The 25,722-nt window shown below is 38.3% G+C and overlaps 1 long non-coding RNA gene across 1 annotated transcript in view; it reads left to right on the top strand.

Moving 5' to 3' along the window:
- The window catches only part of LOC136011068 (uncharacterized), a 72,511-nt gene that overhangs the window by 31,924 nt on the left and 14,865 nt on the right, over positions 1–25,722 (top strand). The window lies entirely within an intron of this gene.

Here is a 25,722-nt window from a genome sequence, read left to right as displayed (position 1 = left end):
AAGTGGGAGAAAGGTGACAATGTTTTCATATTTCAGGGAGAGTCAAGTGCTGAGGTAACTTGCACTAGGTAAGGAAGTAGAAAAACTTCCTGAAAATTAGTCGGTGCCCTTTTCCACGTGAAAATGTACACATCTAAAACTGAAAACTCAGACGTTTGAGCTTGTAATATCTGACTGTTTGTATTTCCTATTTTTCAGTAGCAAAGATGAGAGTAAAAAAATCAGTTTGTGTAACTACTTGAAATTTTCTATAGAAATCATATCACAGTCAGAAAGCAGTAGTTTTGTTGGGTTTTTTGTTTTTGTTTTTGTTTATTTTTGTTTACTGTAAGCTTGTCAGATAAAAATAATCTGTTTAAAATATTACATAGACCTGAACATTTCTGAATAACAAGGAAACTGGTAACTTAAATTAGTCAAGTGGTTTTGTAAGCTCCTAGCTGAAGAGAAAACAGTGATGAGAATGACAAAATCATTCATGTTGGAGGTACCTTGGAGGTATCTAGCTCTACCTCCTGCTCAAAATAAGTCAGTTATGAAGATCATCATAGCTGGCTCAACTGTCTTTGTACAGTTGAGTTTTGAAATCCTCAATGCCTTATGCCTGCTATCTCTGTTTCCTGTTATGCACGACAATAAAAAACTTGGCTTTATCTGTTAACTTTAGCTACCTAGTACTAGGTAGTACTGGAAGGTTACTATTAGGCCCCTCCCAAAGGCTCCTACTTTTTTTTTTTTACCAGGTGTAATGGTTTAAAAAAAGTCATCCATAAATCACGCAGTCACTCTCTCACTCCTCCCCCGCTTCTTGTCCTCCCCCTACTCACGGAAGGACGGAGAGGAGAACGGAAAAGAATGCAACTCCCACGGGTTGAGATAAGAACAATTTAGTAACTAAGGTATAACACAAATCACTACTGCTACCACCAGTAATAATAATGATAAAGGAAATAACAAAGGAAGAGAATACAACACATCAGCACCAGCCAACTGATAACTCGTCCAACCCCACCCGACTGAGCACCAACCGGTACGTCGTCCAGCCCTGCAGTGAATTGGCCCTTCCAGGTAACTCTCTGTTGCATCCTGGGCATGACATGCTGTGGTATGGACTACCTCTTTGGTCAGTTTGGGTCAGGTGTCCTGTTTCTGCTTCTTCCCAGCCTCCCCTCATCCCTGGCAGAGCATGAGGCTTAGAAAGTCCTTGGTCAAACTAAAACATTTGTGTTATCAGCTCTGTTCCCAGACCAAAAGTCAAAACGCAGTGCTGCACCAGCTACTAAGAAGGAGAAAAATGACTGTGTAGTGGTTTAAACTGATCCACGCAGCTCGTCCACTCACACCTCCCCTGACCCTCCCCACTCCCGGAGGGATGGAGAGGAGAATCGAAAAGAATGCAACTCCCACGGGTTGAGATAAGAACAGCCCAGTAACTAAGGTATACCGCAAATCACTACTGCTACCACCAATAATAATATTGATAAGAGAAAATAACAACAGAATACGATACCACCGCCAAACGAGTTCGACGCCCCCCGAAGAGAGACCATGCCCTTCCGGGTAACTCCCAGTTACCTCCCTGGGCATGACGTGCTGTGGTATGGAATACCTCTTTGGCTAGTTTGGGTCAGGTGTCCTGTCCCTTTTTCCTCCCGGCCTCCCCTTGTATCCAGCAGAGCATGAGCCTCACAAAGTCCTTGGCCAGAATAAACATTACTTAACACCGATTGTTTTTAATTGTTATCAGCTCTCTGCCCAGGCTGGAAGTCAAAACACAGAGCTTGCACCAGCTACTAAGAGGGAGCTAAACGGCTCCTGGTAAACCCAGGACAGACTGCTACTGCTGAACCCAGGACACCAAGTCAAACAAGCCCAGTTGTCTCAGTATATCTTCAAAGGACATGTGCTTCTGTGCTTTTTTTTTTTTTTTTGTGGCCCCCTGAACTTCTATTTATTGGTATTATTCTGGTACTGGAGAATCCAGAACTGGATGCAGGAAGTGCTTCTCTTGAACACCTGACTGTGCTTCAGCTGGTACAGCCCAGGAAGCTCTTAGCCTTCACTGCTGTAAAGGCATTGCTGTATATGTGTGTATCATGCTGTCTACTAGTCGTTCCAAATCCTTTGCAGTAGAACTGTTCTCCAGCCAGTCTTTACCCAGCCTGTACTTTAGTTGGGGTTTGTCCCTCCCAAGGCAAGGATTTTGGAAGTCCTGGAATCTCAGAGTTTTGTTCATTCTTCCAGCTTGTCTAGGTCCCTCTGCAATTACTCTATTTCTTCATGGGCAAGATTTGCATTTGCAAAAATTCTCTGCCTCAACTTATTTGTGTGTAAGTGAAGGGGAAGTAATTGCATCTTCCTGGATGGTTACCTGTAAACCACCAGAAGTGGGTGAGGCTGTGAGAACCACCATTGGTCAATAGATGTTAGTAGCAGGTTTGCAGCACTTCTCTGCATCAAATATTTCCTAACTTATAGCTGGCGGGGAGGATTCATGGTAAAGAGAGGATGATAGCAGTACTCCCTCCCTGATGACTTTCAATCTGTGAAAGACGGTGGTTTGTGAAGAACAGATATTCTTTGCATTCATCTTCAATGCATTTCTTCCCAAGAAGTGGGCTAGCTCCATGGTTAATCTCTGAATACTTGCAAGAGATATCTGTGTTCCTCCCTAACTTTTCTCTTCCTGAAGAAGAAATAAGTATGTTAGTAATGTGATTCATATTGGTTGACAGGTACACATCTCCCAGATGTAGAAAACATGCTGAATAACCCTGACTACTGAAGGGAAATTTTTCTTTAGGGAATGCCTATACTACATTTTGAGCACAGGAGAAGGTAATGGATATCTTGAAACTGTAAATTAGCAGTCTTGCATAAGGTAAGATAACATGCTGGATATTTATAGTTCTAACAATAACTCAATAGTTATGTCTCTCCTATGCATTTAAACTATGAGATAAGCAAGAGTTCTTCTGTACCAGATGGTCTAAACTGCTTGATATATCACGTTAAAGGAAAAAGTCAATTCATGTACTTGCTTTTAACCTCTGATACTGCAGGTGTCCTTTGGAATGTACCACTAAGCACTGATTCTATAATGCCGCTGTAACAGTGAGTCAGCTTGCTGTGCAGGTTTTGTTTATTCTTCTCATTCACTTTCATGATTCCTGAACTGGAAGCTACATCTGTGAGATCTTTTCAGAGCTTTAACAGTAAGTTATGGATGATTGCTATTGGAGGAACTGCAGAGTTCAGTATGTCCTGCTGCATTTCTGAAATCTCCACAATTATCATATGGGATATGACATGCAAAATACAGAATAGAGCTCATTTACTGGAACCATGAACTGCACTGTAATGCATGTTGAAGAATTTTTATAATTCTTTTAGGAGCTACTTGTAACGCTTTTAAAGGATCAGGGATGGTTCTATTTATTTCCTGGATGGAAGTATGACATTGCACAGAAAAATGGTTAACCATTTAAAAATATATATAATGGATTAACACCTTTTGTGTAAGATGTGAATATTCATTCAGATTCTAATTTTTTTTTTTACTCTCCTACATTGTCACTAAAATGTATTTTTCTGATAGTCATATTTCCTTTAAAACTGAAGAAGTCTTTTGCTGGGCTGTCAAAGCAGCATAAGTTTTGGTAGTGTTGAGAGTAATGGCATCTTTCTGTCTTCCCTACGTGGAAAGAAGCCACTTTAGAGTGATACGTAGAAGATCTTTGAGCTTGGATGTGTTTAGTACAGTTAATATTCTTGAGCTAACTCAGGACGGGAATGAAGAATGTGAATATCCACAATTTAGAGAATATTTTGCCTTCAGTTAACAGCTGAGATTTGCTAGTGATCGTTTTACTGTAGTCATTATATGAAAACAAAGTTTGCAAAATCTTGAGACAGAGATCCAGTATTTCCCACCTCCAAAAGTCGGAGGTAATTAAAGGGAACTGGAGTTGAACACACTTAGTATGCTTAATCACTGCAAAGATGAGAGTCCTAGTTCCAGTTCCATTATACTTCAGAGTGTAAGGAAGAATATCATATCTGGTTAACATTTGAGATGAAACTTTGCATGGGCAGGTAATTTTAAATAGATCATGCAGAGAGATAAGACCTAGTTCACTTCTGGAGTAAAATGCATGAAGTGGTATGGCCAGGATCTGATGGATTAGGTGGGAAATTAGATTACAACCTGCTGGATTACATAGATGAGGTGGGGATAAGTGCTAATATCTGTTGTATGTGCACCATTCAATGTAGGAATGTTTGTTTTCTTTTTCCTTTAGCTGCTTAGATGTTGATGCTCTGTGTAATTGTATTTGTATGTTGTCGCCTTCGTGAGGGGCTAGTAAATACTAGATAACCTTGGAGGAGAGCAAGCAATGCAGAAGTCAAAGTAGGCAGACCTCTTCCAAAGAAGGACATTAATCTCTGGAGAAATGAAATGGTTGATTTTGTGAATGATGAGTGAATGATTCATTGCATTTCATATGCTGAAGCAGGAAGTTGCTGTGTTGTTTTAGGCTGGAGTCCTGTTGTAAATTAAGTGGTTTTTTTCTTATGCCTCTTTAATGTAATTGTTTATTTGTGCAGCTCTTGCTTAGAGACAGCAAATCTATTAGAATGTAAAGGAAATAATGAGAGCTTGTGTTTTAAGGTAAAGCCAGGTATGGCTATGCACAATTAGTTCAATTCAGTAGTTGTCTTGTAAAACTAGTTATTATGAGTCATACTTGAAGGATTCATTTGCTATCAGATGTCTTCTGAGTCAGAATTGTAGGAAAATGTAGGTCTTTCTGTGATGTTTATTGTTTATTGAACCTGCCTTCACCACCACTCTTTTAAGCTGCTGCTTTTAACTGCATAGTTTTTGCTGTGTCAAATCCAAGTTGATGGAATAACAAAATCAATATCAATCGTAAGCTCCTGAGAGAAATATTCTCATGACTGCTCCATATTTAAATCAACTGTTTCATGTGGGACCGGTCTTGTTTAACATCTTTATCGCTGACATGAACAGTGGGATTGAGTGTGCCCTCAGCAAGTTTGCCAATGACACCAAGCTGTGTGGTCCGGTTGATATGCTGGAGGGAAGGGATGCCATCCAGAGGGGACCTTGACACGCTTGTGAGGTGGGCTGATGCCAACCTTATGAAGTTCAACCACGACAAGTGCAAGGTCCTACACCTGGGTCGGAGCAATCCCAGGCACAGCTACAGACTGGGCAAAGAAGAGATTCAGAGCGGCCCTGCAGAGAAGGACTTGGGGGTGCTGGTCGATGAGAAAATGAACATGAGCCGGCAGTGTGCGCTCGCAGCCCAGAAAGCCAACCGTATCCTGGGCTGCATCAAAAGGAGTGTGACCAACAGGTTGAAGGAGGTGATCCTGCCCCTCTACTCTGCTCTTGTGAGACCTCACCTGGAGTATTGTGTGCAGTTCTGGTGTCCTCAACATAAAAAGGACATGGAACTGCTGGAACAAGCCCAGAGGAGGGCCACGAGGGTGATCAGGGGACTGGAGCACCTCCCGTATGAAGACAGGCTGAGGAAGTTGGGGCTGTTCAGCCTGGAGAAGAGAAGGCTGCATGGGGACCTAATAGCAGCCTTCCAGTACCTGAAGGGGGCCTATAGGGATGCTGGGGAGGGACTCTTCGTCAGGGACTGTAGTGACAGGACAAGGGGTAATGGGTTAAAACTTAAACAGGGGAAGTTTAGATTGGATATAAGGAGGAAATTCTTTCTTGCGAGGGTGGTGAGACACTGGAATGGGTTGCCCAGGGAGGTTGTGAGTGCTCCATCCCTGGCGGTGTTCAAGGCCAGGTTGGATGAAGCCTTGGGTGACATGGTTTAGTGTGAGGTGTCCCTGCCCATGGCAGGGGGGTTGGAACTAGATGATCTTGAGGTCCTTTCCAACCCTAACTATTCTATGATTCTATGATTGTATGTTTCTGTCCCAACACTTTTAAATTCTGGCTGGCTATCTTTCCTGAATATGGCTATGGAAAGGGTTCCTGGAAGTGCTTCTGCATTCATCAGGATAATGTCAAGGGCCACTACTTAATTGCATGTGTCAAGTCACTAATTCACATTTGTTACTGATAACATTTTTATAGGTAACATCACTTTGGGAATTACGTGTTGATTTTTGATCTTTATGCATTTGTGGCTCTACATAATTGACAGTAGAAAGCGAAACAATGAAAGCTGTACATAAACCCTCTGTTAAATATCTGCTTATTGCAGAGGGGTTGGACTAGATGACCCTTGAAGGTCTCTTCCAACCCGGAGTAGTATATCATTTTTCTAAGAGTCTATCCAAGTAAATTAATGTTATAATTTTAAACCAGTTTTAATATGTTTCTAATTAAAGTGTTGAAAAATCCCCTATAAAATGAAGTACAAACAGCTTACCAGTCCTGTGTGTCTACTGCAAGTTCTCCCTTGCCTTTCAAATGATACAGCCTGTTGAAGCTACAATCACATTTTAGTGCAGATACAGGTTTGTCATTGCTAGCAATTTATGATACCAGACCCCTTCAGTTTTATAGGTACAGTATGCCTCATCTACCATTCCTATAATAACTTGTGATGGATCTGTACATTTAAAGTAACTTATGCTTTTGATAAAAACTGACTACTTCAAGTTTTTTGTTATACATCATAAGCTTTGAAACAAATTGCCAATAGTTACAGTCCTGAAGACAAGCATTTAGTAATTGTCAACTTGTGGTGATATAATATGAATAGACAATCTCTTATTTGATCAAGTGAGAATGCTAGATAGCTTTGGTTTCATATTTTAAATATCTGTGTTGCTAGCAGTGTGTTTTCAACATAGTGTTTTAACATAGTGTATCGGGGACAAATGCATTTCTATTTTATAAACCTTCTAAATTCCTCAGGTGAAACAATAATTGTCAAAGCACGAGTCAGTGAAGAATAATACAGGCATCAGCTGTGTCTGTAATGTAGAAGTATGAGGTATGTCTTTCTGTGCACCTTAGAACCAAAAGTGAATGTGCTGTTTCTCCACTCATTCTGTTGCTTTTCTGTCCAAGTCAAGTCAGTCACTAGGGGTTAGAAGCAGCAGATTCTGTACTCCTATGCTTAGGAAGCAGGAACTGCAGAGGTACCTGGCTTGCTCAGCTCTAGGTTAGACTGTAAGAATACTTTTGTACCTGGTCTTAATGGGTCCCATCTTGATCAAAATAAAGCAAGAAAGGGCAGATAGCTGTTTTGCTTATTAGGAAATGTTTGGGGATGCAAGGGCACTTGTCTTGTATTTAATACCTTCAGTGACGTGCAGAAGTATGTTTTGCTTCAGCTTTCAACTGCTGCCCTGGTCCAAAGTGGAGCAGTCCTGAGGTTATTTTAGTTTGATCTGAAATCAGAGTATTTCTTCCCACTGCTTCACAAATTTTAGCAAATCTGTAGCCTGGATTAAATTCCTTGCATCTGTAGTGGACAAAGGGAAAGGAAAGAGCAGTGTGATGATAGCCTGTTCAACTTCAGAATGTGTCCTGAAAGTGAAATCCATCTGGTTATTGCCTGTGTAAATGCTGTAAGGAAATAAAAGGAAGTTATATTCTCCCAGATATATCTGTTCTAATGTTAAGAGATAAGGAAATGCTATGTGGGAAGTGGTATAGAATAGGTGTTGTATATTGTATGAGGTGTAAACAGACCTTGTTTTTGTCTAGTCTTTTTTTTTGTCGTTTTGATACAGGTGTTGGTAGCCATTTAGGCTTCCAGTTGGTCAGCCACCAGCCTGCGCTGCTCTTTGAGTTTTTCTACTTATTAGTGATAACCACCATATTTTGTGGTGTTTCCAATGCCACTATGCTTGTGGTGGGATCAGCACCATATCATCCAATTAACTTTGTATGCTAACCTGGAGTATTTGACTTTTTAATGGGGAAAGAATTTTGGAGAACGATCAGAATGGAGACATCTTTTTCCTTTTCTCTGCCTTAAGTTCAGTGTCTCACATACACAAAGATGCTTGTGATAGTCTGCACTTTTGATAACAAAGTTAGCACCTCTCTGAATCAAGTACTGGTTCACAGCATTGGATTGTGTGTAGTTCTTTGGATGGAATTTGAACAGCCATGTAGCTTTTTTTTTTTCCCATTATACATTGCTTTGTCAGTAAGCAGGTGACTTCAGTGACAGCTTTGTGGATATGCGATCAGGTCCAAAGGAATGTGGGAAAGCCGCAAGAGAAGACTTCTTGTCATCTGTCAAGACTTGTCAAAGTAAAATTAGCAAGTAGGGGAAAATATGGAATTATATACTTAGCCAAAAGAATGAAATTCAAAAAATAGAAATGTATATTGATATATATATATAGAGAGAGAGATATGCAGAAATATGTAGATATGTATATTTCTGCACAACACTTTGGGAAGGAAGATGTGAACTGAAACTTACAACTGCTTCATAAAACCATCTGCTTTTTCAATTAAGATTTTTCAAAATTGGCTAGTACCAACTTATCTTTGAACCTGATAATATCCACATGTTGACTTAATGGATTCAGAATGATGTACAAGGCGTTTGTTTAAAATTACACAAACCAGGATGATTGTCTTCAATTATGCCAATATTCAAATGGGAGGTGCTCCACAGCGTAATAAGACAAGTAGTCCAGTTATTAGTGCTTTCTTCTCTTTAATATTTAGGAGGGGTGGTATTAATGGCAACTTAAATTAGGAAGAATGGTGAAGAAGGAAGCAAAACTAAAATGAAAAAAAAGATACTACCAGGAGTATTGAGGTGTGTTTGAGCTGAACACAAGAAAATGTCTTAAGCCTTGAACCATTAAAAAGAGAGGGAAGCAGAATGGAAATCTTAAACCCTTGTAGGTTTTTAAATAAATTAATAATAATGGAATGACCTGATTTGCCTGGATAAAATGTTGAAGTTTAGCATGTAACTCTAGCTCAGATGGTGTGATACTTTTGGCTATCGTCTTGAATTGCTGTCATGCCTGTAAAGCATTGAGTGAACACTGCCAACTATCGGTACATAAATGGAATGTTACTTGTGCAACATGTGCATTAACATGTCATGTGCCAAGAGATAATATATTAAGCTTATAAAATTACCATGGAGAATCAAACAAAACATAGTAGGGTGTGTTACCAACTACATTATTTCTTAATCTGCACAAATCTTAGAAACCAATGTATTATTTGGTGTAGTTCCACATGATGCAATTAAAAGTAATGATAGGAAGAAAATACTTCTGTATGCAGGAATCTTTCAGATAGGAGTGGTGGCATAGAATCATGGAATAGTTAGGGTTGGAAAGGACTTTAAGATCATCTAGTTCCAACCCCCCTGCCTTGGGCAGGGAAACCTCACACTAAACCATCTCACCCAAGGCTTCATCCAACCTAGCCTTGAACACTGCCAGGGATGGAGCATTCACAACCTCCCTGGGCAACGTATTCCAGTGCCTCACCACCCTACAGGAAAGAACTTCCTCCTTATATCCAATCTGAACTTCCCCTATTAAAGTTTTAAGCCATTGCCCCTTGTCCTGTCACTACAGTCCCTAATGAAGAGTCCCTCCCCAGCATCCCTATAGGCCCCCTTCAGGTACTGGAAGGCTGCTATGAAGTCTCCACACAGGCTTCTCTTCTCCAGGAGAACCTGGACACCTCTGTTGCAGTTTGGAAATGACAGTGTGCTTTAAATGGAATAACTGCAGGAACAGATGCTCATTCATTAAGTTCACAGGCTTAGATACAGCTGAAATTTACTTTTAGGCTTGGGGAGTTTATTTTCAGGCTTGTAGGGAATCTCAATGGGATGTTTGACAAGTGGTCACCTTGCAGGAAGCAGGATAAATTTACATTTTACTTCTATTAATTCCAGGTGATTTCATTTCACATTCAAAAGAAGAAAGAAAAAGTTGGTTTGGTGATATAAGAGGATACCAGGCTAACAGCTCTGAAAACAGAACCCTTTTGTTTATCAAAAGGTTTAGTGTTCTTTATTTGCAGCCAGGAGAAGATCTCATCTTTGGGAAGCAGGCTCTCTCCAGTTTTTTTTTCCCTCCTTATTGGGATAAAAAAGAGTGAATTTAAAAGCTCATCTCATGGAGGCTCCCATGCATGTGTATGGTATTTGAGTTGGTTTAGGTTTGAACTGTTGGTTTTGGACACAGTGGAAGCTCAAGTTTTGTATACTGTTCTTTAAGTTGTTCTAGATGAGTGTAATGGAGTTCACAGAGATTTAGTAATAGTAATGTAGGGTTGCTGGTAGCTTAAGAAAGAGGTCAGATATTCTCACAGTGAGTGAGAACTGCTTAAGATCTAAATATTTTGCTTACTATAAAGTGTTTGGAAACAAGAAACTGCAGGAATACTTAGGATGGCAATAAACCAATATTAAGTATCCTGAATTACCAGCATAGTAATGCAACCAGTTGAATGAACATTTAATTGAAGTGGGGCTGGAAATATATTAAATTTTTCTAAAGGCATTCATAGCAATACTGCTGTGATAAATCCTACTACAGCAAGAGCACAATGCTTTGCTCTAAAACCCTATCAGATACAGGTAAAGAGATTGCAAAATAGTTGCTCGAAGAGCTGTGTGTCAGGTTACTGACCTGTATCTTTGACACTCCTAAAGAGACTATGGATTGCTTCAAGCAGGTTGCCTTAGTCTCTGTTTTCCCTACTTATTCTGTTGGAACATTTTACATTTGCACTGTATGTATGGTTGACTGCCTCTGCATGAAGTGTGGTAATCCCCACCCAGGTCCCATCTTCCTGAGGGAGAACTGTTAGATGAAAGCAGTGCCCTGAATTACCATTTGACACTGGAAAATTAAACAAAGGTGACAAAACTTAAATTCCTGCATGTTTTGGAATGGAATATAATATTTGAGAAAATGGTCTTGCCAAAATTTTGTTCTAGGCAAAATCATTTTGTCTTTCCTTTGGAATGTGCTCAGTGTAGATTTTGTGCTAGACCAATTAATAAAACATACACCTTCTTTCTGCTGCCAGTATGGAGTGGTATGCTTGTCTTCTCATCTGTCTTGTTACCTCTGGTGTTGTCCACCCTTATAGCAATTATTTGCCAAGAAGGGAGAGATTTCAACTACATGTACACTTGTAGCCTAGTGTTTTCTTTAAGCTGATATACTGCCCTCAGGAAAAAGAACATGAAATGACAGAGAAAGTCTCAAGCAAAAGAAATATCTTTCATAAAAGCAAAAAATCCCCAACAACAAACCACAAAAGTAAGAGACTGTGTCTGAAACTAAAGCTGCCAAAATTAATTTAAGCTAAAATCTGTGTACATTTGTAACATCGTTACAGTTTACAATACCTTTATAATAACAAATATAAAGTACCATTGTGATAGGGCAGAGTTCATTGATGCAAAGGAAAAACGGCCCAAATTTCTTGGACTTTTTCCTTCCCCAGTGAGATGGTGTGCGCTGCCTCAAACTGTTGCTGTACCCAACTAATGTATTTTGTAAAACACTGACAATCTGCAAATTTGAAAGTTATACATCTCAGATTAGAACATTTTGCCTGTAGAATTAAATATACTCTCCCATTTCTGAAACATGTTTGTAGATGCTTTAATTAGATCATATTTTTCCCTGAGTATTTAATTTGCTTTAAGGCTTCTATTTTATGTAGTTAGATGTATATTCTGCAGGCCATTAAAATATCTCGCAGTGAAGACCGATTATGAGTTCTATTCTTAGAATGACTAGGCTAAATGTATTCTGTGCCATCTTCTCTGAACCTGAATGATGGCAAATACTTTTTTAGTTTTGGGTTTCCACATATTTAATCAGATAAATAATAAGTGTATATATAGTCCGTACATTAATAAAACTTCATCTAGAGCCATGCAACTAATTCTGCAGATCCATTTCAGGGTTGGTTTTTTTTTTTTTATAGTTGGCTTTCAGCTCTTTCAGCTTTTATTTCTTACTTTCTTTGGGTAAAAATAATTCATTTCAGAACAAATACAGATGAGTTTAACTGCTGCAATGTCCACAGTCTCTTTCCAGGGTTTTAAGTCCACTTAATTGCAGTTACTTGCATAACTGAAATTTGCTGTGCAATGGTATGATGCCACACACTGCCTCTAAGGCATATCCCAGGCATGTTGTCTGGCTCCCTAGGCTATGTATGTTCCTGGCAGCTTCTTACTGTAAGGATGAGATCAGTGTGGTCTAGCTTCCTGTAGACATTTAGTTGCTAGCAGGGGAGAATCTGTGCCTTCAGCTAACCAGTCTGGGGAGTGAGATTATAAGATTTTCACTGGAGCATGCCTGCAGTACAGCATTGATAGTATCAGGAATATCATATAGATCGAAGTCAATAAGCAGTCTTTAAGTATTACTAAACATTAATATTTAAATATTTCTCTTTGTCCATCCTTTCTAATGTAGAGTTCTATTTTTTTCCTAGATAGAAATAATGTTTAGAAAACATGCAGCTAAGACTCAGTATTATATATATATATATATATATATACATATATACACACACACATACTATATGATGTACTAAAAAAGGTCTGTTTTGTAAGAGCCCTGTTGCATTTGCTGGATGCCGCTGAAAGTTCAGCGTCTGCTTTTACTCTATAAGGCCTGCAAAAAGTGCTGGGGTGCCTACCCACAGTTACATTCTGTGTCTGTAATTGGTGTGCAGACTTTGTTGATTTCCTTTTGTAAGCATTTTTCCCACCTTTAGAACTCATTCCTGAAAATGGACATGTGTGGCTCTAATTGCAGTAAGTATAGTTCAGTGTTTAGGAGAGGAATAATAATATGGAAAGGGACCATGTGCCCGGATCAAAATACAGATTTTCCACCAAAAATGCAATTTCTTGAGAAGGAATAGGGATTGTATCATTTTAGCACAGGTTGCTAGTATATCTTGCTTAGAAATTCAAGGAGTATGTTGTTTCTTTGTTTAGAATGTAGACAAATTACTATAGAGTTTATAGGATAATTCAGGCTGTTTTTTTCAGTAATCATTAAAGTTAACACACTTCCAGAGTTTAAAATAAACTTAAGTGAGGAGTATTTATGGATATTTGTTAAATTTAAAGGTTGATTTTTTTTTTTTTTAACAGATCTTTCTAACATTTATTTTCTACTTTAGCTTTTATTTAGTTGGACTTCAAGTCCAACTAAAGGGCTTTAGTTTAGGGCTCCTTCCATTTTGTGTGTTGTTTTGGGTTTTCTTTCTTCTAAAGAGCTCCTATATAACAATCACCTAGAGTATTTCTAAGCTGTATTGTAGAATCACATGGATAACTAACATCTCATTTAAAATATGAAAATATCTTTAACTGAAATGGGCAGAATAAAGACAGATGTAGGAAAAATATAGAAGTATCTGGCTTTCCAAAAGTTCGTTAATGTTGTAACATTCTTGTTCTCACTAGGAAGAGGCAAAACATAATGCAATATCAAAACTGATTATAGCTCAAAGTCCACGAGTTGAAAATACCACCAGGCATGGAGAACAACTGACAATGAATCTTCCTATTTAGAGTTTGCGTCCATTCACAAAACACCTATCCAAAGCGGGTTTGAGTTTGTTTGCTATGTCTTTATAATGATTTCATATGTGCAGCAATATCACTGAAGTCATAATATGCTCTGTCCTCAGACTTAACATTAAGTGAGCAAGACAGCTACTTCCAGGAATGAAAGCAATATAAGGTTTATGTTTAGCATTATATGAGAAACGATGGAATAAAAAAGAATTAAATGAAAATATCTTCCCAGCTAATTCTTAAAATTTAGTTTCAAAAATTTGTTTTCCAAAAAAATGGTGTAGTCTATCCTTATATAAATCTGTTGTGATCATAAATATTCTCCCTGAATTCATTTTGAACAGAGATGAACTAAAGTCTAGATATTTTACTTGACATGCCACTCTGTCTTTGTGCTAGAACATGTAAGTCATCATTCACCAAAACAACAGAGACTGTATTTGGCTTCATCCACTGTGATAGCTTAATATAGCATGTGGACAGCTAATGGGTCTGCTTATGCTGAAAGGCTGAGAAATACAATTATCTGTGAATGGTATAGGAGGCGATGAGCTCACAGAATTTAATCAGAATTGATAAAACAGTTATGGTGACCAGAATGGATAGCTGGCTCAAGTGGCTGGAAAAAAAAGACCAAAAAAAACGCACAAAGCCCACCAAAACAAAAAAGGGCAAAAGAAGGTTTCCAATATTTAGTTCATTTCAGAATTGGAAAAAAGTCAAATAGGAGACCCATGGTGGAAAACTAAAAGTAAGGGAGAAAACAGGTGAAATGGGAGTATCTTGGAAATCTCTATGAAATCCAGTATTTACTTATGTCTTTGAAAGGGAGGAAGGAGAAGTTAGGATCAAGTCCAGAAGATTACCGTTGATTTATTTTTTGCTAGATAAGACTCTAAGATATTTAAGAAATACTTGCGTGAGAAAGGATGCTCAGTATTCATAAATGCAAGGTCAAGCAACGGATGGGAAAATTTACATTGTATGGCTTAAATGATGTATCCTTAGGAAGCTTATGTGGAAGTCTTACTAGACAGTTCAGTGGAAACCTCTGCTCAGGGCACGATCATAATTTGCAAGTTTAGAAAGGTATACAGTGTAGTGACAATAAGTTTCATCATGTCTCTTCATAAAACCATCTGGTAGAATAGCTAATGCTAATTACCTTACATAAATACATATTGAAGAATTTGAAATCTTTCCAAGGATCAGGAGACATTACCTTTACTGTAAGATGTTCACTGCAGTAACAGGCATTTATAAAATGATGAATGGCATGAAAAAAGATGAATTGGGTGTTTTTCTTTTCCCATTATGCCAGCAAAGGGGGTGGATAGCCATTGCATTTTAAATGTAATAAACGTCAAACCAACAAGAAGAAACACTTTCAGGCATGATCTTGTATCTGAAGGGAAGAAACGGTGTTGTTGAAGTCATAAAACTACAAAAAATGTCCTATTGGGTCAGTGCTGGTAATTTGATTCAGCATCATGCAGCAATAAGATGTTGTTTAGGGAGAGCATGCATCAAATGACCTATTTTTGGTGTTGGTATCCTCTTAGTTTACACATTCAAAATTGGGGTGTTATGTAAGTATGGATCTGTTATCCCCAAATAATTAATTTTTAATATGCCAACACTGTTTACCTCCTAGTCTGTATCTCATTCCAGAAGGGCACTATGTACTGTGTAAAGATTGGCTCTTTTGCTTTAAACAACCTCAGTGCACCAGGGCTTAATATCCTAGCAAAATGATGTTGCTTTTTAGGTCTCTGAAAAATCTGGCCCAGCAATGCCTAACTCTTATTTTTGCAATACTATCAGTGTCAGCTCCAAGTTCTGTTATCAGCTGGAACTGTCAGCTCCAGCACCAGGTTATGGTGCCTGCGGCACTACAACACATTTATTCCCACTGAAGCTTGTTTGTCACTTTTTTTGCCTGCTTTCTCAACTTTGGGGAGGTCCTTCTGGAGTTGCTCCTTGTTAGCTGCAGTATTTGTTTTGGAAAGGCATGGACTCCTCTACACCTTTCCTTTTCTATCTCACAGGCGGTGTTGACTGAGACCAGTATCTGGGGGGGAGGTGGGGCAGAAGGCGTGCTACTGACTTGCCTTCTCCCTGTACAGCAATGGTTAAGCTGTAGTATTTGCTTTTGATTATTAGATTAGTGTTCAGTCCATAAATGGATGCTTTCTCCAATATACTGGAACTTTTTTTTAATAACTTTAAAGGTCTTTTGAAATTATAGCTGTGCTATATTCATGGAATCCCCTTTGTTCACATGTTAGACACTGTTCTATAGTGTTAGGACTGTCAGGATTTTTCCCCTGGCAGAAACAGTCCTGGTACTTTCACAATGAACTGTAGTTAGCCACCTGCTCAGTTATTTGTTATTATAGATGTTATCTTATGAGAGGAAATTCAAACTTGACAGTCTTGAATCCCTTCTAGATGTTTTTCTGAAAGGGAATTTATTGGGAAAAGACTAGTTCTCTAGCATGGCGACTGTGATGGAAATTTGTACATATAAGAAGAGAAGAAGCTTAAGATGATTCACTGTATGGTGTTACATTGCAAAAGCAGTAGATAGTAATTATTGTGGAAGAGACAGTGAGCTGTGTATTTCCTGTTGGTTTGTGTTTTATTTCTGTTTGGTGGTGGTTGTTCTGTTTTCAATGATAGTGAATTCCAAGAAGCTTCAAGTGCCTGTTCACTGGACTTGATGGCCCCTTGTTCTAACTGAAATTTGTTGTTTCATTTATTGTCCAGACCACTTGGATTTCCACATTTTCCAGTTCTCCTCCAATGTGAATGTCAATCCTTTTTGAGATTCCTTGGAGAAAATTTAAGAGAAATTTCTCAATACAATAAGGAAATCATTATAATCTCAGTTTAACTATGGACTTGTATATTTTATTGCTTTTGAGCTTTTGTAAAGGTTTTGCTGCCCTTTTTCACATTTTTTCAATAATTTCAGGCAAGTGCAAGATTTTTCATGTTTCTTGTTTATTAACTACAAATCTCACCCCCCACCCCCCACCCCCCCCCATCATCTCTCCTTAAAGAACTGCTATTGTTGTGCCTGTACATGAGGCACAGGAAGCTTAGGTGGGATTATGTTTTCTTCTAGTCTGTTCACTTTAGAGCTCTCCCCCTTGGGAAGCTTAGCCTCAGTCTTTTGTGACACTGATACAATACTACCTGACATGAAGGCAATTTTTCTCCTAGTATTAATGCCTGTGTTGCTGTTAGCAGTGCCTTGTCCCTTGGAGGTTCTGCAGTTCACTGGCTCTTGTTCTGTGTGCACTGTTGGATTTGCATCCTCTGTGCTTAGGAGCATTTGTCTGTCCAAAACCTCTGAAACTGGACCTACTGTACAGTTTGGGCAGCCCACAGCCATTCTCTAGGTGATACAGTTCAACCTGTTAGAATCACATACGTCTTTCATCATCCTTCTCTTTGTTATTCTCTGCTGGAGAAATGTTTTGATATGTTAATTGGTAACTTGTTTGCTCTCATCCTTCCTTTATACACCCACCTAATTAATGAAATCAGTTAAAATATCTGGGAATTAACCAAACTTGCTCTACAATATCCTTGTCTTGAAAGGGGGGGAAATGGAGACTTTTCTTTATTAAAAGATATAAAATATAACACTTTTTTAATAAGTAGATTTTTCTTCACTTTTCCAAAAAAACAAGTAATTATTTTTACACATATACTTGGCAGAAGACCATTGATTAAAATCATATTTCCAAGTATGATAGATACTAATATACTGCTCCTGAAACGGAACCATTCCTATTCATATGACCAGATTTTGTGCAGTGGCCATACTGTTCCAGAGCACTGTCTCGGAATTATTCAACAAAATTCACTGTCAGTTACATCAACACAATTTAGAAACAACTGGAAAAAGAATAAAAATGACTGTACATACTTCAGTTCTCCACTGATATAAATGAAATGAAAAATCTGTCCCTTGAAGGCTTTGACACTCAACATTGAGCACTCAGTGAATATTGAGGGCATAATTAAATTCTGTGCTGTATCAGTGCTCTGGGTTTCAGTGCTCTCAGGCAAAGCATCACCTGCTGATGTCAGAAGCGTACCCAAATGGAAAAATGCTTTCCTGGACCATTGAGACAACATCCTTATCCCAAGTCTCTTGGTAGACGCGCAGACATACATGTTTTCCTTTCCTGATGCACAGTGGTCTAAAAGGAAAGAAGTATATTTTACTACAAATAAAAACCTTTAAGCAATTTCTTAGGAGTGGTTTGCAATGTTGAAGTATTAATTCAGGCTCTACTGGTAAGCCTTCAAAAACCACAAAAACTAGTTACATACTTCTTAAATATTATTTTTCTCCCAATATTTTTTTTTTGTTAACTTTGAAAAACCTGAGCTTTTCCTCAAAGGTAAGTTAAAAAAAGAATCTTGGGTTCAAATCCCCAGTGAAGTCAATGCAAGTTTTGCTAGTCTGTACAGCGAGGAAGACTTGCAGGCTTAAACAGTCTTGACATTTTTCATAATTGCACAGAAACTCACTAAAATTGAAAAACAAACAATGTTGGGGCTGTGCACCGAATTGTGTTTTTTGGCATAAAACTTGCAACCTCAGGTACTTCATGGGAAATTGTTCTGTGGTTCCCATTCAACTTTACAACTATTTTTATGAATTCCGTAGGTCCTTCAATTCAGTTTGGTTTTGTTTCATGGCAGATGCAGGAAAGAAAGGCCTACCATCTCTTTGGAACTATTTCTCCTCTCCTAAAAGCTCACAGAGCCATTGATCATGACATTTGAACACAGAATTATGAGGCAATTATCTCAGTAATATCTTCAGTAAAAATCATGGTGTTTTCCTTTTTATAAATGATATTCCCACTATTGACATAAATGAGTGAAGTAAGATCATTCAAAGCAAATCTAGGTCAAGGATGATCTTTATTTTTTATACTTTTTTTTCATCTCCCAGGAATTCCATAGATCTCAGAAAACCTTTCAGTTTTTGAGACCAAATTACTTCTGCTGAAACAAGGCCTTTGAAATAAGTTAGATTATGTGATAGCAAGTTTTGCGAATCTGTTCCTACAAATGAGTTAGAACTGTTTCTCTGATTCTTTAATTTATGCAAATGTGAGATGGTGAACAATTTGGACTGGGAAAGTATGTTTGATTAAAGTAATGATTATTGGGTTGAGAGTGTGTCCAGTGGCGGAGCAGCAGATCTAAATTTGCAGCTTGCAACTTATTGCTTTGTCACGGATATTCATATTTGCACTTGTTCTGTGTGATTTATCTATAATCTGGTGTAACTGTGCAGAGGAGGTGCTTGTTTTTGTGTATGCAGAAGTGAGGCTAGCACCTTATGTGAAGTTGCCCAGGCTGGTGAACTCCTGAATTCACTGATGATCAATCCCTTCAATGAACTCTATAAAATCTGTGTCAAGAACTGTATCTTTTTTCTGAATGTTGCAAAGGAATTTTCACTAATGGACAAAAGCCATGCTGGTAACTGAAAGAAAAGTCTTTTTTGTGAGGACCAGATTGTTTGCTTGTAGGCTTAAAATGGGTTTCCTATTAAAAATACTGTCAAAGTAATTTATTGAAATAGTATTTCTTGGACTAGTTGCCCAGGACTTTTTCCTATGAGTACTAATATTTGTGTCTTTTATTTTAATTGCATCTTTTAATAATTGAAACTGCAGTTATTGTAGTTGCTCAGAAAACCGCCTGTCCTTCCTATAGATGATCACTCAGGTATTCTTGTGAACAACACTGAAATGTTAAATCTGATGGTACTGTTAACAAGACAGCTCTCAATGCATAAACAAAATGATTCCTCCTTCCAGTGACGTGCTCTACACATGCAATATTGACTGATGAAGTTAAAACAAATTTGTCAATATACTATAATATCACTTAACCTGAACATAGCAGAAACACCTTTTGCTCCAATAGCTGCTTTAGGTGATGGAATCTTACTTGTCATAGTCTACTGGGTACATGAAGCTTAGATAAGAATAATTGCAATTCAGTGTTTCTAGTGCTGTGTCTCAATGAAAATGTGTGATATCAGTTAAAAATTTCAAGTTTTTAAATAGTGTTTGAGCTGAAAGTGCCCAAAGCTTCCTGCTTCTTTGGTTACAGATTTCTCTCTATTGTTTACCATGCTTTGTAGCTCTTCCTCATGTTCCTCAAAGGAAAAGGTATGTTAAGTACTAAGCATGGTAATAACTTTTTTCTTGCATATGACGTGACTATGGTAATTCATTCCATTCAGTTATATCCTGAAACATAAATGCCTTTTTTAAGGTCTGTAGAAAGCAATTACAAAGCTGGTAACTTTGAACTATTGAACTGCATGCCCCACTGCTGTTGGCAATGCTAAAAATGGGAATATTAGATTAAATTTTTTCAAGCAGAAAGTTCTAATAACTCAAGTAATAATATTCATTAACTTCTATTTACACCATTTCAATCTGAATCCACATTGTATATTTCCTTTTTTTTTTTTTTTCAGAAAGCTGTAGGAAATGCACATTTCACAGTATATGCTAATTCCCATTTGGCATAAATTGTGGTTGAGTTATCCAAGATGGCATACTACTGAAAAGCTTGGTTTTGATTTGAAGGGGTGTGGTGTTAAGTGCTACAGCAAGTTATGCCTTTGGTGGGTTAGCAATTATGATGCCATGCCACGAAGCAGCACAAAAGTGAACGCAGGTCTGTTGGTGTTGAATGAGCCTATAACAATGGTAGTGTGTTGAGTCATCCAAGCCTGCCTTTTGCTGCTTGAATTTGTGTGGGGAAAAAAGGATTGGCCTTTCAGTTAGACCTGGATATGCTCTTACAATTTCCCCAGTTTGACACTCAGATGTTGGCCTTGGCTCAGTGTACTAGGAAGTACATAAGGAACAGTGCATTTTATATGAAGAAACAGTGGGTTTATATGATGAGAAGGAAAATCAGTAGAAGAGGTATTCAAAACAACAGTTTGAGATTTATTTCAGTAAATTTATTTATTTCTCCTAAATTTCTCAAGTTGTTGGGTTCTGTGACTGATCTAGTTTCCATTCAGTACAAAATACTTGAATCTGTCCTGGAATGAGTTAAAACCTTCCTAACTGCCAAAGCTTTGGGCATGGAGTCGGGCAGTAAACTCTCTCTGCTCAGGAACTTATAACAGTGCAGGATTTGCAAAAGAGAAAACAAAAGACTTAAATGCTGCTTTCTTGGCATCCTTAAGAGAAAAGAGTGGGGGAATAAGAGCAGCACTGCAGATGTGAACAGAGATAAGGGTACCCAAGTTAAACCTGCAGCTTCCTTATTAACACAGGAGTGCAGAAGCTGATATGTGTGTATTGTATAGCTGCATGAAAAGAGTGAGTACCATGGTACTGAGATTTGATCTTACTAATTTTCCTTTCTTAATAGATTTGTTAGAATATGGCTTTTGCTTTTGCTTGGCTACTCACCACTAGTACCGTTACGGCTTAGGTTGCTCACAGTAATGGAGATTTATGTGGGATAAAGTAAATGAAGCTGCTTTTCATTGCCATTATCATCATTAAAAAGGCTTTTCAAAGTCAGATCTTGCTATCAGTGCCGCAGATCAGCACACCCCTAGAAAGTGATCAGAGCAGTGTCCTGGAGAATGTATTCATTCTTTATGGTGCCTGACCAAAGTACTGTTCTATTAACTGCTAATAAAAAAATTAATGTTTGGAGTTGTCATTAGGAAGACTCCTGCTTAATAATGGTATTATGTCATCCAGCAATTTAATTTTTTTTTTTTCCCTACACTCTTTAGACTTTGTTTCTTTCCTGGCTTTAGTGAATATGGCTGCTGTGATTACAGCTACAGCCATTTCACCTGGTAGCTGCACTTGTTCTGGGCCTGACAGACTTGTAGATTTCTTGCACACAAGGAATGGCTTGAAGGAGTCCTTCAGATTACAGATGATGTCATTTTCATGCATCACAGGCTGTATTTTTGTTAGGCGTGACTTTACAGATAGGAGCAATTCTCTGATTTTAGGCAGTACTATTAAAAAGAAATAAAGTATGTGGCTTGAGCTTCGCCAGTTTTTTCTACTTTAAACCTGATCATCCTGCCTCTGGATTACAATGCTCCTCTTAATGTGAAAGGTTTCAGATTTGTGCCACTTATTGTCATATTTTTTTTAGGTGTTGTGGTAGAAGCTTGCTTGTTTTCATTTCATAGTGCGGAACACTGTATTTGTCATGTAATTTATCTACAGCTTCTGAGTAACTGCTGCATGGGTGGCTGTGCTGCCTCCTTGTCCAGTTCTAACATCTTGTGGTGTGTTACATTTCTGAGTGTTTGCTGGTTACTTGTCTAAAATAACATCTGCTCATCAAGAGCTAGTGAATACTTTGGGTTTTGTCTGATGCCTGTTCAGCTCTTTCTTAGTGTGTTTTTTTTTTTTTTTCTGCTTTGAGTTCAGCCTCAACGAGGTTGCATCTTTCCGTGTGTCATCTACCTCTGTGGAAGGAGTTTCCTGCCAAATATGCCAAAGCTACTCACCCATAAATTGCCTCCTCAGGTCCTTGATTTCCTTTATTGACCATTTTTCTTCATGAAGAGATGTTTTGCTTTGGGAAGCAATAGGTTTCAAACAGCTTTTCAGCTGGTTTTTGTCCAGTGCATACTGGAAAGTAGGCATCTGTCTGTCTGCAGACGGCTTATTTATATCTGCAGCGCCAGTGACCAGCTTCCCTATTTCAAACTTGATATACAGCAGATTTTTTCAAGTTGTTACTAAAGCCATCAGTGAATTTTATCTGTTTGAACAGTTCCTTTTATTCTTTAACACCATATATTATCATAAACTAGATTGTTAACAGCAACAAATAGACACAGAAGAGAAGAAATCCCAGACCTTGTATTTCAAGTCCTAGACCTCCATAAATAGCTTTGCTGAGAAGGAGTAATCATTTATTTTTATACCTGTTTGAGACAGTGCATCTCGCTGTGGTTAGCTATTACATGATAGTCACAAATAATAAAGGTAAGGAGATTCTTGTAGCCTGTCTTAAGGGCAACCTGGGTTAAACCTTCTAAGTAGAAGGGTTGTGTGATGGCGTGACTGCAAGAATGGTGTCTGTAGATTGTTATAGAAGATACATGAGAAATGGATGCAAGACCATAACAGAAATCCTGTGGAAAACAAAGGAGGGTATGCTGAGTCAAAAGCCTGTAAGATACAATGAAATAGCTGTTTTGTACTGAGCTTGTTTCTCACTAAAAACAACAAGCTAGGAACAAATGTTTGTGCTTCAGTAAGACACTGCTGCTCTGAAACGGCTGTTACGGTGGTGAGTCAGTATGCTTTGTGTTCTTGCACTATAACTAGCAATGGTTTGTAGAGCTCCACTTCTAATAAATCTTCACCCCTCTGGCATATTCTGCTTTTTTCCCCATCCTTTGATATCATGACTGTATCTTAAGAGTGTCAAATTATTTATGGACAGATGTAATTCTTTTTTCCTCTTAAAGACAGGATGTGTAATAGCTTTCTATACAGCTCTTGCTGGAGAAAACACAGATGAGCAAAACAGTCTCTGCTAAAACCACTCAGTGATTGCTGCTAAGTACTTATTGCTAATTCTCCAGACTTGCTAGCTTTCTTTGAAGTAAAAGGCCCTGGATTGAAAGAGTTGAGAGATTGAATATTCATCTCATTTGTTTTAGGAAATTAGATTTGGTTTCCTAAGTCCTAATGGGGTAAAGATGGGGAACCGGTGACTAAATAGGAAAGAAGATATGACAGTTTGGCTGCACAGTAATTATTGCTAGGTTTAATATATTCTAGAAGTAACAGTGGTACAGTGGGAGACAGTAGGTGAATAACAGAGGAAACTTTAACCTAGAATTTCTCAGAAGTAACTTTTTTCTTTTTTTATATTAAAATATATTGGAGAAAACCAATGAGGTGCCAATGGCTTGGTGTTTAATACTCTGTAGAAATGGAGCTGGAATGGATCAGTATCAGAAATGCTGATCTAAGGAAAACAAATGCATTGGCTGTGACTTGATGTCTTTATAAAAATATCAGAAGATAAAATAAGGGATTTAAATATGTGAAGTTTTATACGCACGAGCCTTTTCACTAGGTTCTGTAGGACTGCTTGTTTGACATATCTTTGAAGTTAATAGGTTGCTCCTGTGGAATAAGGGCATGCAGAAAAATATCTGGGAGAAGATCAGAGCATAGAGAGAAAACTAATTATATACCCTGAACAGGCCTGGAGGGGGGATTTGCACAGTGTCCTGGGTTCAGCAGTAGCAGTCATTTTTCTCCTTCTTAGTAGCTAGTGCAGTGCTGTGTTTTCATTTTTTGGCCTGGGAACAATGTTGATAAGGCTGATGTTTTTAGTTGCTGCTCAAATGTTTGGTCTGAACGACTTCCTGAGCCTCATGCTCTGCCAGGGAGGAGGGAAAGCTGGGAGGAAGCAGAGAAAGGACACCTGACCTAAACTAGCCAAAGAGGTATTCCATACCACAGCACATCATGTCCAGAATGTAACGGGGTGTTACCTGGAAGGGCTAGGATGGCAGGGTTGGACAAGGTATCAGTGGGTGCTCGGCTGGGGGGGAGTGGGGTGAGTTATTGGTCGGCTGCTGTTGAGGTGTTGTATTCATTCCTCTTGTTATTTCCTTTATCATTATTACTATTGGTGGTAGCAGTAGTGATTTGTGTGATACCTTAGTTACTAAACTGTTCTTATCTCAACCCGTGGGAGTTGCATTCTTTTTGATTCCCCTCTCCGTCCCTCTAGGAGTAGAGGGAGGGAAAGAAGGCGGGGGAGTGAGTGGACGAGCTGTCTGGATCGGTTTAAACCACGACACACAGGCATCTATTACCTGTTCCATCTTGAAGACTTGGTTTCCAGTGCTATTAGCAATTGCTTTCCTGGGCAGTGTATTCATTTTCAAACAATGTTAATACCATCTGTGAAAGAAACTCAGAACTTTTAATTCAATGGGGGAAGATAGAAAAAATCTGACCTAGAAATGAGAAAATGGAAGCTTATGTCCAAACAAGTGAAGATGGTCTTTAGGAGCTGGATGACGAAGTAAGAAGGTTCAAATAAGCACGTTTCTAATAATAAATTCATTTTTGCTAGTTTTATCAAAGTGATAAACTGTGGTGTTTTGGCTTGTGAATTTGGACTATAACATGTAATTTAAATGTTAATCAAGTAGAAAATAGCTAAAAATCTGTGTTTGGTGTTAAGCATTATGTTGTATTTTTATAAGCTTCCATTATATTTTAGTTCAAATTTAAACTCCTACGCATAGCTTGTCGTCTTGGGTTTTCAGAGTGGCCAGTTCTTTCCCTCTTGCTCTTTTTCATTTGACAGCTTGAGTCTGGTGATACATATGCCTGGATTTGAACCAGTTTTCATTGGGAAATCATAAAATGAATGGCAGACTGACCAAAGTGCCTATTTTTCTTAGTCCTATTACTCCTTATAATTAAATCCCTAGATATTCTTGTGAGTGTGAGCCACAAATATTTAAGGGCTATTTCTTCCACACATACAAACATCTTCTTCATTGACTGCAGAATCATAGCTTTAGAGCAAGGAAGGACAAAATCAGTTTTCTAGACCAGTAATGTTTGTTGATATGTTGATGCTTATGTAGCTCATTAGCACATTTGATTCCATATGCTAGTGAACTGCAAAGACTGAGAGTTTAAGATTTGGGGTCGAACTTGCCATGGTCATATTATCTTGAGTTCTAGTTGTGGTCTGCCATGCCTTTTCTGTGTTGTATTTCAGGTTTTGATGTTTCATCTCTTAAATCTTTCAAGTTAGTTGCCAATGCTAAGATTGCTCAGTTTTATTTCATTTCTGCTATCAAGAACTGCTGGGAGCATAAAACAGGATGTATGAATTGTTCTGCCTTGAAACTTTACTTATATGTATTCATAACTAAATGCTCCCAAGGTTTGGTCACATCTCATTATACTGTTGTTGTGCAGCAAAGTTGTGTGATACTCTAGTAAGTAGCACAGATGTCACTTAGCAAAATACTCATGTAACAGTTCTTCACTGCCAATCTCATCTCCGTTTTTTCAGAGGGGCCTGGCTTTTTCCCTGGAGAGGAGTTGGAAGA

The sequence above is a fragment of the Lathamus discolor genome, chromosome 3 (assembly GCF_037157495.1).
Source record: "Lathamus discolor isolate bLatDis1 chromosome 3, bLatDis1.hap1, whole genome shotgun sequence".
NCBI classification, from domain to species: Eukaryota; Metazoa; Chordata; class Aves; order Psittaciformes; family Psittacidae; genus Lathamus; species Lathamus discolor.
Note: the sequence above shows the minus strand (reverse complement) of the source record. Positions and strands in the feature narration are given on the sequence as shown.